A 15,718-nucleotide genomic window follows, 5' to 3' on the forward strand; every position below is an offset into this window, starting at 1 on the left:
ATCAGAGGAGCAGGAAAGCTGACGTTTCGGGTCTGGACTCTTCTTCAGAAAAACAAAAGTTTCATCTAGGAAATCAGACACATCTAGACACTGTGTATATTGATGCTTAATTTTGTTCCACCCTTGAGTAAATGAACAAATGAAAATATGAATTGTATAAATTAATGTCGTGTGTGCAGTGGGCTGGCACTCATTGAATATTACATAAGCATATATAAAGTGAAACTTAGGAACTCTGGTACAGGGGACCCTCTTTGGAGGGTCATTGTCAACCCAAGGGGCTGAATGGCCTGCTTCTACACTGTAGGGATTCTAAGAGGTGAGATTTTAAGCAATTTAGAAGACTGTGGTGTAATGCAAGCACTTACTGCAGTCACACACTCTTTTTCCCTCCCTCAAGGAGGCCACTTCTCTCATAAGTGCCCTGCAAATCAACACCAATGTGACTTCAATGTGCTTCAGATATTGTTAGATGTTTGAAGGTCACTCTCTTCAAAGTCAGAGACAAATTACCCTTAAGTAGGTTCAACAACAAAGTGTGGGACCTCATGAACACATGTCAAATGCTACCACTTTGCAGCATAGTGTGTTCAAACTCCAGTGCATTTGTTTTGTTGTTAGTGAGCTAACATGTGCTCCCACACACCAAATGCACCACTTTATCATACAACATGAAAACTGAGTAGATATTTGCCAATAAACCTGTGACAACCAGCTGATGGAGGAGACCAGAAGTCAATTGCTGCTGACATTTAGATTTAGTCACAAAGTAAGAATTATAAATGTTTAACCTATCACCAATGTTTCTAAGTTTCAGTTTATATATGCTTATGCAATTATTCAATGAGTGCCAGCCCACTGCACACACAACATTAATTTATACAATTCAGGTTTGCATTTGTTCATTTACTTAAGGGTGGAACAAAATTAAGCATCAATATACACAGTGTCTAGACGTCTCTGATTTCATAGATGAAAGTTGACCCCGGGTGTTGAATGATTTTTGTACTTTGCCTCTGAAATTGTGTCTGCAGTCAAATGTTTTTAACACTCATCTGATCAATTACATGATTGGTGTGTCACCTTTGACCATCATGGTTATCTGCCTGGAACAAGAAGTAACAGACCTTTAATTTAAACCACAATACATTTTACTAGCCTGTCATTTATATTAGTGGATTGGAAAAAGCCGACAATAATATACAATCTTCTCAGTAATAATCATCTGCCTTTAACCTTTATGGCATGCAGCTTATTTTTATACACCTAAAATAAGGCTTTGGTATCAGTTGGATTCAGTATTAGCACTGTTGCAATGAATGACGAAGTTACGAATTGAAATTTCGTGCTGGCATATGATCTACATCAGGACTGCTTACCATCCTTTAACTGGTCTGAGAAAATAACATATTTCTGGTCTGCGTTTTTCAAAGACACGTACATGTAAAGACAATATAGTCAGACTATTAAAGTTCCAATCGTTCTTTTACTGTTCCTATGCAACTGTATAACATTGTGGAATTTTAATCTGCTAAAATCACATAAGGGTTCTTGTGGTGCAGTAGTAGTCAGGAGGTCCAGGTTTAATTCCCGTCTCTTCTAGAGGTGTGTAGTAATATCTCTGAAAATGGTGGTTAGAAAATATTCTTGGAATAATCAGGTTAGATTGAGGAAAAAGTATTGGAGACCGGCTTGACTGGGATCAGCTGTCCTTTACTGAAGAGGGAATAGAAAATCTCTATATAGCTAAAGGAAGATTTATGTATGCTGTGAAAACTTACGAAACCTTCTGCTCTATTTATTCTTTGAAAAGAGCATGACCTGAGTATCTAATTGAAATATACCACAAGAGTGCAATTTTAAATTCGAGCCCATGTATTTCCAACAACATCTATTTGTATTTCAACCTTCCAGCAGTTGCAGTATTTTGCTTTACATTTTGATTGTTTTGAAAAAAAAATGCTTTTATTCATGAAATTTGCAAACAAAAACATTACAAAACAGTTTCATTTAAACATTACAGGATTTGGTTTTACATGGCCTTCATGTTTAGCAAATACATCCCAAGGGTCAGAAATGCAGCCCAGGGCAAGACACATAAAATTTCAACAGAACAAAAGAGAAGTATAGAACAGGAACATGTCCTTTGGCCCTCCAAGCCTGTGCCGATCATCATGCCCTAACTTAAAAAACAAACCTTTTGCCCTTATTCGGTCTGTATCCCTCTATTCCCTCCCTGTTCGTGTAACCACCCAGGTGCCTCTTAAATGTCGCCAATGTGCCCGCTTCCATCACCTTTTCTAGCAGTGCATTCCAGGCTCCTACCACTCTCTGCATGGAAAAACTTCCCTCACACATCTCCCTTCAACTTCCCCTCTCTCACTTTGAACCTGTGCCCCCGTGTAATTGTTACTTCAACCCTGGAAAAAAGCCTCTGACTATCCACCCTATCCATGCCTCCCATAATTTTGTAGACCTTTGAGGTCTCCATCTTTCCAGTGAAAACAATCCTAGACTTTTTAACCTTTCTTCATGGCCAATGCCCTCGATATCGGACAACATCCTGGTGAACCTTCTCTGCACTCTCTCCAAAGCTTCCACATCCTTTTGGTATTTTGGTGACCAAAACTGCACACAATACTCCAAATACGTCCTAACAAATTTTTCCATAGCTGCAACATGGTTTGCCAATTCTTGTACTCCATGACCTGGCTGATGAAGGCAAGTATGCCATATGCCATATGCCTTCTTAATCACCTTGGCCACCAGTGTTGCCACTTTCAGGGGACTGTGGACCTGCACGCCCAGATCCATCTGTATGTTAATGTTCCTAAGGGTTCTGCCATTTACAGTATAATTCACACCTAAATTCGATCCTCCAAAATGCATCACCTGGCATTCGTCTGGATTAAACTCCACCTGCCATTTCTGTGCCCAAGTCGCCAATCTATCTATATCTAAATGGTACAATCCACATAAAGTTTTCTATCCAACATGTTAACTTTGCGGTGCTTCATTACATGATTTGTAAGTTTGTCAAATTCACTATAATCGAATTTGCTGAAAATTTATGGCCAGAGCTACTTTCATCATTATGGCGGATCACAAAGTGGTCCCTAGCTCTCGTTATTGGAGGATAATCTCAGGGATCCAGAAAGAATTCTGCTTTCAAATTCCAGATCAATTTAGAAATAAGCTGTGTGGATTCATTTAAAAAGTTGTCAGAGAATCATTGAGTGTGTACATTGCTTGCAGATGAGATCCTGATAGGGGGTAAATCCCTTTTATATCAGCTGTATAAAATTATCCAGGAATTAAATATAACATAGGTGTTAAGCCATTAATTTATACTATATTAAATAAATAGGCAAAATCATAAAGCTCACAAGCACTGAGGTGGCACTTATACAGAGATGGTGGCATTTATAAAGCAAGACCATCTACCGGAGCCCCATTCAATCCTAGGAGGGAGCCAGGTTCCAGAGTTGAGTAGTGCGTTCAGTGCTGGCTGTGGATATGGCTACTGAATGCCTTTGTGCTGTGGGCTTTGCCAAAATAAATAAAACGCGCTAACACATGAATGTGATCAACAAAAGTAAGAGGGAAAGAAAAACTTGCATTTACATACTGCCTGGCACAATACCAGTGTGCCCCGAAGTGCATTACTGTCAATGAAGGTTTTATTAAGTGCATACAATGTTACACTGAAAGAAATAGATACGTGCAAATTGCCTCCTATAGCTGCCTGAAACAGCTGTGTTAAGACAGAGTGAAAAATCAGTTTTGGATGGAAGTGCAGAAATACACCTCTCGTTAAAGTTTGTAGCATTTCAGAGGACTTGGTTGACATTTTTTATGAAGCAACTGCAGATAGCAATTATTGGAAGAAACTGTTGTTTGATCTATAGTTAATTATGCTCAAATAGCTCAGCTCCAACTTAAAACTTAACCACTTCTTTAGCTGTTCTTTACAAAAATTTCAGCCTTACCATGATCATTCATAATGTTACAATTTCCCATTGCAGTTTATCCATGGTGTTTGGAGGGAGTGTTCGCTGCCAAGCCCATGAGTTGAAAGGTGATCTCATGTGTGAAATATCTGGAATAGTGGTAACTATCAATGAATCTCCAAACCTTCAAGTGTATACTGTAAATTGTGCTGAATGCTTTTATCCTTTCCGGACCACTCAAACTGATCAGGAAACACTGCATTGCTAATCTAGGAAGTTAAGGCTCATATCAAATTTCAGAAGTAAAAAATATATAGAAGTCCACTTTTAAATAAAAAGGAGTAAGAACAAATGCAATCCTTCATTTTTACTAATACATTCCTGAGATCAATCAAATTGATTTAAATGCTTAATACTACTTAGCAAGATGGCTCTGACTACCGTGAAATCTTTTCTTGCTCTAGTAACTTGTATGTGAAGTTTCTAGGTGATAGGTGAATTGGAAAAAAAATAGCTTGGCATGGCTTGATTTATTCCACTGCTCATCAAATCTGGCTATGAACCTGTTGTTCTGATTTTGAACAATGATATATTAGTGAGGAATTAGCATAGTCCCAGAGGACTGAAGGCTCTTTTCTCATCGGTGATCGCTGGTGGCGAGTTTAACCTGAGGATCACAATACCTCGGGCAACGGGCAAAATTGAGAAGGCTGAAATTTGTGGTGATCTCGGACAGTATGTGAATGGGACCCACGTTGCTGGTATCACTCCACATCACAAACCAGCTGTCCAGCCAACTGAACTAGTCGACCCCTAATAATCACACTTTATAGCCAGACTTTGTAACCAGTAGTGAAACAAATTGTTTTCACCATTGACCTCAAGAAAAGCTACCCAGTGACATGGCTTCCTTTTCTCCCAAGTCTAGGGCATGTCTTGATGCACAAACTGTCTGCCAGTATATAAACAGCCAATCACTTTGAAGCATTCACATATAAGCAAATAGAACCTTAAGAACTGTTATTGTGTATACTTCACTTTTGAATTTTTGGATAGTGAAGTCAATGATTATGATTGGATTAAGATGGCAACTAAAATAATAGTAAACAAAGGTTTTTCTAACATAATGGAGGAGTGTCATTCTAAAAATACAAAATTAACTTTTTGGAGTCAGTGAGGGTGCCTAGTTATAATTCTAATAATACCTAATTCAACAAGGTATAACTGGTGAGTCCTAAAGCATAATAGTGGGAAAATCTCATCAATTTAATTGATTTGCTGTTAATTGCAATCAACGATACAAAACTGTTAATAGCAACTTTTGGATTCCCTTGCTGCTCTGCATGTGTCTGGAGTCCAGAAATGGAGGGAGTTGCCATGGGAATCCTCAACATTGACTCTGACTCTGGATCCCATGAAGTCTCATGACACCAGTTTAAACAGTGACGAGAGAACCTCCTTCTCACTACCATGTACCAAGACAGCACTAATACCCCCCATCGTCCACCCTGACTGGTGAATCAGTGCTCACGCATGTTGTACATTACTTACAGGAAGCAGTGAGGTTGGAAAGATTTGAGACAAAAGTTGCCATATTAATTTATCAATCCCAAAACGTATAATAGTTGGTTTACATTTTGAGTGCTTCCTTTTTGGTTTTTCCTCTTTTTTTTCAGGCGACTTGTGTAGTTCCTTAGCATCAATGACATGGCATCTATATCTAAGGAAGATTTAATACATCACATTTACCTTTCCTTGCTCTTAGGTCATAATCTTTATACCTCTGCAAAATAGCATCTAAATTGTGAAGATAGTCATACAGTGCAGAAAAGGCTCTTTGGCCCAATGAATCTGCACCATGAGGTGGATGTTATTGCTGTCAACTCACATTTATACTATTGGGTTGGCATGGTGGCCCAGTGGTTAGCATTGCTGCCTCACAGCGCCAGGGACCCAGGTTTGATTCCAGCCTCAGGCAACTGTCTGTGTGGGGTTTGCACATTCTCCCTGTGTCTGTGTGGGTTTCCTCCAGGTGCTCCGGTTTTCTCCCACAATCCAAAGATGTGCAGAGTAGGTGAATTGGCCATGCTAAATTGCCCATAGTACCCAGGGATGTTTAGGTTAGATGGGTTAGACATGGGAAATCAGGGATAAGGGAATGGGTCTGGGTGGAATGCTCTTCAGAGAGGCAATGTGGACTTGTTGGGCCAAATGGCCTGTTTCCACACTGTAGGAATTCTATGAAGTACTGGCAATCCAACTTACATGGGAATTCTGATAGTCTTTCTCGATTATCTTTGCTAAATGAGAACTACAAACAGTCCTTATGTAGACATTTTCTACTTGAAACAAATAGAGAACACTCCAGTAACAGCCAGGTTAAGAAATACACGAAAAATGATCCACTACCATTAAAAGTCATGGACATGGTACAATGTGACAAAATTACAAAAACGGGCCTAGAACCGAACTCATTTGTCATATGAACTATCCATACAAACAGGGTATCTCCTATAGAGAATGAGGGTCATCATTCCACCATAGCCAATGAAATGTGTGTTAAATCACCTACATGAAGGTCACTGTGGCATTGCCAGAGTGAAGGTAACAGCCAGAAGCTATGGTTGGTGGTCAGGATTTGACTCAATAATTGAGGAGATGGTGGGAATATGTGCAGATTGTGAACTCTTGCACAACCTACCTCCATTTATGCCATTAGCAATGGCCAGAAAGACCATGACACAGAAGCCATATTGACTACTCTGGACGTTTAAGGATGAATTTTTATCAAAGTGAATGACACATATACTAACATTACTATAGGCCTGAAGTTACTATCATGAAGATGACACCTTCAGAGAAAATCATTGAATGATTGGGGGGCATCTTTGTGAGGTTTGGCCATCCAGAATGAGTTGTTCGTGATAATTGTCCATGATTTATATCACAAGAGTTTACAGACCATATAAAGCAAAAAGGCATTCAGCTCCCTATCACCGAGTCACAAATGATTTGGCAGATAGTTTTGTTCAGATAATGAAATAGTCCTTAAGGGTAACTTGAGAACGAGGATCATGATCCAAAAGATTGATCCCATTTTTATTAACGTACTGTAACACAACCCACTCAACAACTCAAAGTTCTCCAGCATTGCTCATGGTAAAACATCAGTTGCATACAGTACTTGATTTGCTGAACCCATCCAGACAAATTACATTCTTGACAGGAAACAATGGAATTGGGTTTTCCAATGAGAGAAAATGGCCAAATGCTGAATTTTCCAAAAAAAGAAGTAATCATGAGGAATTACATCACTGGTGAGAAGTGAGTACCAGCCATTATTGTAACACAGATTGGATTGGTAGAGATGAGACGTGATGTTGTATAGAGAAGGCTGCAGATCAACTCTTGGAAACTAGAATGAATATGCCACGGACAACATTAATTGGAGGTCGACAAATAACAAAATTCATGAATTTGTGGATGCACTCTGGATACAATTGCCCCCATAGGACTTCACCTGTAAAGATTTATATTCCAAACATCTCCGCTCCTGACCCACCCCCGGAAGGAAAAACAGCAACTCACTCCACTCTCACTGCATGAAGTGGGAGCCATTTGGGTTCTCCTTGTTGAGCAGTTGAATTTGACGAATAGATTGTAAGGTTTGAGCTCCATATTCTCGACAATTATCCCTCCATCTTCATGTTCACTTTTATGTTACTGCCCTAGCATCCTCCTTGAACTTTCAGCCTCCCCTTGTTTCTACCACATTATATCACTGATATGTACTATATGACTAATGTATACAAGTTACCCCCAGAACCCATGGCCTTGTGAGTTGCCAAGTCCCTTTTGGCCATACCACTCTCTAAATATTTAGGGCCAGAATCATTGTGATTTGTGAAAGTCACCCTCTCCTTCTCAGCTTACTGTCTCCTATGCTCTATGAGATCCCACCCTCAATCTTGAATTGCCCCTTTCACTATAATCATTCCCTCAGTGATCCAATCCAATGCACTCAATTCCAGACCTGAGCTTTCCACTTTCTCCAGGACTGATAATGCTCAAATAACCAGGACTGACCATGTCTCCTTCTTTCCCTCCCCATCCCTTTGACTGAAACTACCTCAAATCCCTGGATTAGTTGCATTTGACCCGCAGTACTAACCACTCGATGATTCTCTGGTCTCAATGTTACATTGTTGCGTGCCATGAATTTGTGTTATTACACTACCATAAACAGTTTTACTGCATTTTCACATAAGTTATTCTGCTGTTGCAATGGTGAACCTTATACATTTCTGCCACTCCTCAAGTTTTGCTTTACTTATCAAACAGAAAATAACTTTACATCTTCCACCACTTGCATTGAATGAGTGGAGAAGGGATAAATAAATACTGAGTCATAGACTCCTAGAGATATACAACATGGAAACAGAGCCTTTGGTCCAACTTGTCTATGCCGACCTAATATCCTATGTAAATCTAGTCCCATTTGCCAGCATTTGGCCCATATGCCTCTAAACCCTTCCTATTCATATGCCCATCTAGTTTACTTTTAAATTTTGTAATCGTACCAGCCTCCACCACTTCCTCTAACAGCTCATTCCATATAGGCACTACTCTCTGCATGAAAAAGTTGCCCTTTAGGTCCCTTTTATATCTTTCCCCTTGCTGACTTTGAGTGCAAGAAATGGATCATTGATATATTTGACTCTACAAGGATGGTCATAATAATAGTAAAATTAAGACTGGTTTCAAAATAAAGTCAATTTAAAGACCACATTTTCCAGAAATACTAATCGTGATTGAATTTATCTTTAAGCTTCTCTATCTTGGTGTTACAAAATAATTGACAATTTTTGTTTCATTTATCTCATTAGACATAATGAGATTGACCCACTGGTGTCACTCTTGCCTTTTAGAAGGTTCAAGTTTTACTAGGACAATAGGAGCATACCACAGCCAAGTTTGCGAACGATACAAAAATAGGTGGAATGGCAAGTGGTGAGGATAACACAAAGGATCTGCAGATAGATATAGAGAAGTTAACTGGAAGATGGAATAAATTATGGAAAAATGTGAAGCAATTTACTTTAGTAGCAAGAATAGAGGAGCTGAATATTATTTAAAATGGAGAAAGACTGAAGAAAGCTGTGGAAGAAGGGGATTTGGAGACCTCATGCATGAATCATAGAAAGCCAGCATAGAAGTTTAGTGAGTAATATGCATACAAATAGACTTTGGCCTTTATTTCAAAATAAATGTAGGAAGGTTTTGCTAAAACTATATAAGGCATTAGTCTGCTCACTGTTGGAATACTGTGAACAGTTGTGGGCCCCTTTTCTAAGGAGGGATATACTGGTGTTGAAGGCAGTTGAGAGAAGATTTACTAAGCTGGTACCATGTACGGAGGGACCCTCTTATGAGGAGAGGTTTTTTTTTCTTGATTCATTCATAGGGATGAGGGCGTTGCTGGTGAGGCAGCATTTATTGCCCATCCCTAATTGCCCAGAGGGCAGTTAAGAGTCAACCACATTGCTGTGGGTTCTGGAGTCACATGTAGGCCAGACCAAATAAGGATGGCAGTTGCCTTCCTAAAGGGCATTATTGAACCAGATGGGTTTTTCCGACAATCGGCAATGGATTCACGGTCATCATTAGATTCTTAATTCCAGATATTTATTGAATTCAAATTCCACCATCTGCTGTGGAAGGCTTTGAACCTGGGTCCCCAGAACATTATCCGGGTCTCTGGTTGAGCAGTTCAGGCCTGTACTCATTGGAATTTACAAGAGTGACAGAAAACCTTATTGAACATACAAGATTCTTTGGGGACTTGACAGAGGTAGATGTGGAAAGGTTGCTTCCCCTTGTGGAAGAATGTATGATCAGAGGGCATAATCTCAGAATATGGATGCATGCATTTAAAACAGAGAGAGGTTTATTCTTGTCCGAGAATGTAGTGAGCCTGTGGATTATTCAGGCTATGTCATTAAGAATATTCAAGGTTGAGATATACAGACAGATTTTTAATCAGTAAGGGAATCAAGGGTTATGGGGAAAAGGCAGAAAAGCGGAGTTGAGGATTGTTATGTTAGTAATGATCTCACTGAATGGTGAAGCAGACTCGATGGGCTGAATGGCCCACTTCTGCTCCTACATCTAATGGTCTTAATTAACAGGGATTTGGGCATGAAATGGAGGTTGATACAATAAGTACAGTTTCAAAGGAGTACCATTTTGTTGGAGGTATATCCATTAATACTATAAGGAGAGGAGCAGAAACGTTCCATTGGTGTCACTTATCCATGAATCAGTATTTCTTAAAATAGCTTAACAAGTCATTAAACTCATAGTTGTTTGCGGGATGTCACTGGCTGCAAATTAGCTGTTGTGTTTCTCAAAAAAAAAGTAGTGACTGCTCTTCAAAAATATTTTCTTGGCTACAAAATACTTGGAGATATCTCAGAGATGAAAACTGATCTATATGCTATGGACATTAAAGTGCACATAAAATGTTCCATTTGCCAGCTATGTGACTACTTTCCCAACAATGGGAAGAGTTTGCTTGGGCACGAATGTTATTGTGCCAATAAAGTTTTGAGTTTGCTCCCAATGTAGTGATTATGTGCATGAGCAGCTTGCAAGAGACCACCTTGCATCAGTTACAGTGTAACTTAAATCATGTAGAAAGTCATAACTTAAAAAGATTCCCAGTACTTCAGTGGAACTCAAGGTTGCCATTTTAATTTTCATAAAACATAGTTCATGTCTTCCAGTATTAAAAAATGGAAACAGAAAAACCAAAGATCTAAATGTTTGTGGAAGCACAAATCCATTGCAAAGGTCCATTGGTGTAACTCAATATTCATGTACTCTTCAAGGAAAAACATTGTAGTGATATAGCCAGTCCCAGTTTGGGTTCCCTGATTCCTTACGGTTATAGATGAGCTACCAGGTGGAGAGGGATGCAATGGCCCCCTTCTTTATTTACTCACTCCCATGGTTGATTGCAACAAAGTTAATTTTCAAAAGATCCTTTCCACTGTGGACACCTTTCCCCAGACACAAATAAAAACATGGTTCAAGAGGAGCCAAATTTTAGCCAGCATTTCTTGAATTAACAAAAAGAATGAGTTTATGAATTACCACATTAAAAAAAGAAATGCTAATGCAAAACACACACACACGCACACGCACACACACACACACACACACTTGCATGGTTAGAAATGAGGTGAGTCCAAAAATTTAAAAGTAAAAATGATATTTCATACAGATCAATCTTTGGACTGTTTTATGAAGAGCAGGTGAGATGATGATTTAGCTGTTATCGGGTTGTACCAGAAGCGATGACTGTGGCAGTGACACAGGCTGTTATCGAGATTCTTAGTTTTGTAGGCTGATGGAAATTCCTTTATTCTGATTTTATTTTTTAAACTGGTTTGCAGCACTCAAAGTGAGAGAAGGTCTACTTTCCCCTTTAACACTGGATGACTAGAGGATAGTTCTTTGACTGTGACCTTCACAGCACACTGACCCTTCAATGCAGAATGATACACATGGAAGTATTCAGTCCCACTCGTCCATTCTAGTAAACTTGAACCTGTCTTTTTTAACCTTTGTCCTTTTGTATTCTTCAAAGGGCAAATCATAAAATATGTCTGCAGTGTGGGACATAACATGCAGCATTTGCTGTTGAGCAGGGGTCATCAGTCCCTTATTATCTTTGTACTGCCGACAGCTCACAGTCTAATCTATTTAACATTTCTTTGACACCCTTAGGTGTTACAATGCATCAGTCGCAGATAGAATTTTTATGCCTGTAGTTATATTGCCTCTATAGCAGGCCTTTCTTAAGGAAAAGACATTTTGGAATTAAGGCTCTAAAGATGTCCACAGTACTTTGGAATTCTGACCCATTGTTTTGACAGTAGGAAGGGAGAATAAAGAGCTTTGAGCATTCTAGCATAGAGATTTCTTAGAGATGGGAACATTCCTTGAAGTGATAACAACAGCAAATGGAATGTTGGGATGGATTCAAAGATTAATCAATTATGACATGAATATTATTCTGTCCTTATGCATGACATTCGTCAGCCTTCACTTGTACTGCCATATTTAGTTTTGAAGTCATCACATGATGGGTGATATGGAGATGTTGGAAAGAGTGTAGAAAAGAACTACCAGGATAATTTCAAATGTAGGACATTTCATATTTTAAGATAGGCTAAAAGTAAGGACGGTATACTTTAGAGAAGTATAGATGTATTGCTCAAGGTTTCCAACATGAAGAAAGGAATAGGTCGGTTTCCAACTGACAGGATGTTTTGGTGGACTAGATTAGGGAGAATCGGGAGTCAAAATCTTGCATTAGTCCAGCTTAAATCTAGGTGAGATGTTAGAGATGGACTTCTGGGATAGGCTGCCAGCTCAAGTAGCAGCCATCAATTCACCTAGCTCTTTCAAGGAAAACCTCAGCCTGTTGCTGACTGGATCAGCTATCACTTCTTGCCAACAATTGGTAATTGCGGAGAATTTTGAACTAAGACAGTCTCCTTGAGTAATTTTGATGAGGCATAAATCTTGCCAATCATGCCAAATTCTGTTTTGCTTCTCTAATTTTACCAATTCGGAAGGACAGTGCTATTGTCATAAACAAGGTACAGTACTATTATGGCACAGCCTTCTCTTTTGTTGAAGTTAATGTGGTATTTTCCAGAAAACGTTATTTTTGTGGGCAGATGATAATATAACAGTAACAAGTGTTTAGGTTGTACGACAACTTGGTGATACACTTACACCAAGAATTCTCAAAACATAAAAGAAGATTTAATGCAAAAAGGTCATTCAGTTCATCATGCTTGCTTTGCCTAAAGTCTCCAGTTTCATTTTTCAGCTTCTGACTGAAATTAAGACAAAGACATTTTGAGTCCAAATCCAAGTCATTGTAATGAGTGTTTAACATTTAATAAGTTATAATGGATGGCAATTTCACGACAATGTTAAGTTTTTGATTACATATTGATAACATTCAGGGCAAATAATATAAAAGCAAAATGCTGCAGATGCTAAAAATCTGAAAAAGAAACTAGGATATTTTGGAAATGCTCAGCTATTCAGATGGCATCCCTACAGAAAGAAACAAGATTAACTTTTTCAGGGTAATTACATTCCATTGGAATGAGGAGGGCCGCTTTTAAACAAACAGAGAGCCTGGGAAAGTTGGAAAAGAAAATAGCAAAAAAAGGGATTTGAAAGAATGGAGGTTACGTGTGAATAAATGACAAAAAGGGATGACAAAGACATGTCAGCACAAGGCAAACTGGGTGAAAATGGCACCTACATCTTAACAAAAGAACAATCTGGGGCAGACTGCACAACTGATGTGTTGATTTTTAAATTTCATACATATGGAATATTCAAAGACATTGAGATTGAGCAGGGTAGAGTAAATAACACCAGTATGACACCAGTCTTCTTCTGCAATTCTGTGGCTGCATTTAGACTCCAGCGACTGATTAGAAAAGTATAGCTTCAGTTCTTATGTTACCAAATGGTGAAAGAACATTGCCCCGCAATGTTAACTTGCTGTCTTCATGGAGGCTGCCAGATCGTTTACCGTGTTTTCTGTTTTCAGCACCTTGTTCACACTGATTAGATGGAACTGAAATTCTACTGCCTAGGATATATCTGCACTTTTGTTTTTGCACAACTGCAAAGAGTCCCATCTTGTTACAATTGCATTTTCAATGCTTAGATACTGTTAACAGTTGCATCTGCACAATCTAGACATAAGAAATATTGAAGGTAGGTTTTTTAAAATTTTCATTTGGACTCTGAAGTGACAGTTTGATACCACAATAGAGTTACAATCTACATACTGTCAATCTTGTTTCCAAAAATATAGTTTATTCATTAAAAGTACATAACGTAACATTTTGAACTAGAAAATACAGAAAGTGCAATAAAATTCCACTTGTCCTAATACAGCACAGTCCACTGTTAGGTGACTCAATGCAATTGTAATATTCTTAATATGTACAATATACATTTCATGTCAAGCATACAACCTGAGAGCAAAATATTTCAGATTCAAAATTACAACAAATTCAATAGATACAATACCTAACAGTATCTTCCACTCTGAGATGAATATAAGTTTAATGATCTTGATGTAAATTTTTTTGTCAGGTATGCAGTCGTGGGGGTTTGACAGTTGATAAGTCTTAGACAATGAATGAACTACTTCATCCTAGCCACACTAACCCAATCCTCATCAAGGATGCATCCCAGCTTGTGGATTCATAATACAACATATGGATGAGTATTTGTGTCCTGAGAGATAATTTCCTGTCTTTGGGAACTTCCAGGAAAAGGTTACTATCGACTCATAAGAAATGGAGGTTTGACCAATAGACTGTTAGAGGTCTTATAAAATCAAATATTCAAGTTACAAAAATGAGGACTTTAAACCTGAATCCAGATAAATTAGAGGGGATGGTGGTCCAGGCTAATGATCAGGAGACACAAGTTCAGAGATCCCCAAGGCAGCTGGAGAAATTTGAATTCAGTTCATAAAGGGTGGCACAGTGGTTAGCACTGCTGCCACACAACGCCAGGGACCCGGGTTCGATTCCACTCTCGGGCCACTGTCTGTGTGGAGTTTGCACATTCTCCCCGTGTCTGTGCGGGTTTACTTCGGGTCCTCTGGTTTCCTCCCACAGTCTCGGTGGATTGGCCATGCTAAATTGCCCATAGTGTTCAGGGATGTGTAGATTAGGTGGGTTCATAGGGGGATGGATCTGGGTGGGATGCTCTGAGGGTCGGTGTGGACTTGTTGGGCCGAAGGGCCTTGTTTCCACACTGTCGGGATTCTAGATAAGAAGATCTGGAATTGAGGGCTGCTGTGGTGCAGTTGTAGTGTCACTACCTCTAGCCAACTCTCTTCAAGCCAACTGTGCTGTGGAGGTTTGTCATAACACATCAGAAGAGGTTAGTTTAAAATATCAACGACATCAGGAATTAAAAGCTAGCCTCTGCTATGATGATTGTTATCTCTATCTACATTTGGTTCTGCAATGCACTTGGGGAAGGCACACTGATATCCTGACCCGAGACTAGTCTACATGTGAATCCAGACCCACAGCATTGTGGTTTATTGACTCTTAACTGCCCTCTGAAATGGTCTAGCAAGATACCCATTTCAAGGGCAATTAGGGATGGGCAACGAACGCTGGCCTTGCTAGCGACATCCACATCCTACAAAAGAATAAAAATAATTGGTCGAATTAGATGTTTGATTAGTAGCTGCAGGATAAATTGACTGCCAATTCGACCCAGACTGCGGAGCATCATTGTGTGTTGAGCCACTGATCCAGATGCCTTCCTTTTTGGGAACGTCTATGATTAGATTTGAGGATCTCGAAGACTTCTGCGAGAGTCTCGAGTGTTACACAGCATTTCAAGACTGCGCTCAGCCGTTGCAGATGTCATTGCACGGGGCACTTGCCTGTTTCCCTATATGGTTACGGAGAGGAGCGTTCAGTTAAAAATAAATAACCCAAATATATCGTTTCTGCTTAGGCAGCACCTTCTGTTGAGCGAACCCACGGAAATAAAATGGGCCGAGTAATGTTGTTTGTGGGAAGCAAGGTTAACAAATGTAAGATGCAGTCGGTTACACGTTCTCCTTAGAACTTCATCGAAATGAGTCCCAGTAATCAAAATACAAATACTTTTCCCTAAAACAGGGTGAAACC

The sequence above is a fragment of the Rhincodon typus genome, chromosome 19, assembly GCF_021869965.1.
Source record: "Rhincodon typus isolate 14 chromosome 19, sRhiTyp1.1, whole genome shotgun sequence".
Taxonomy (NCBI): Eukaryota; Metazoa; Chordata; class Chondrichthyes; order Orectolobiformes; family Rhincodontidae; genus Rhincodon; species Rhincodon typus.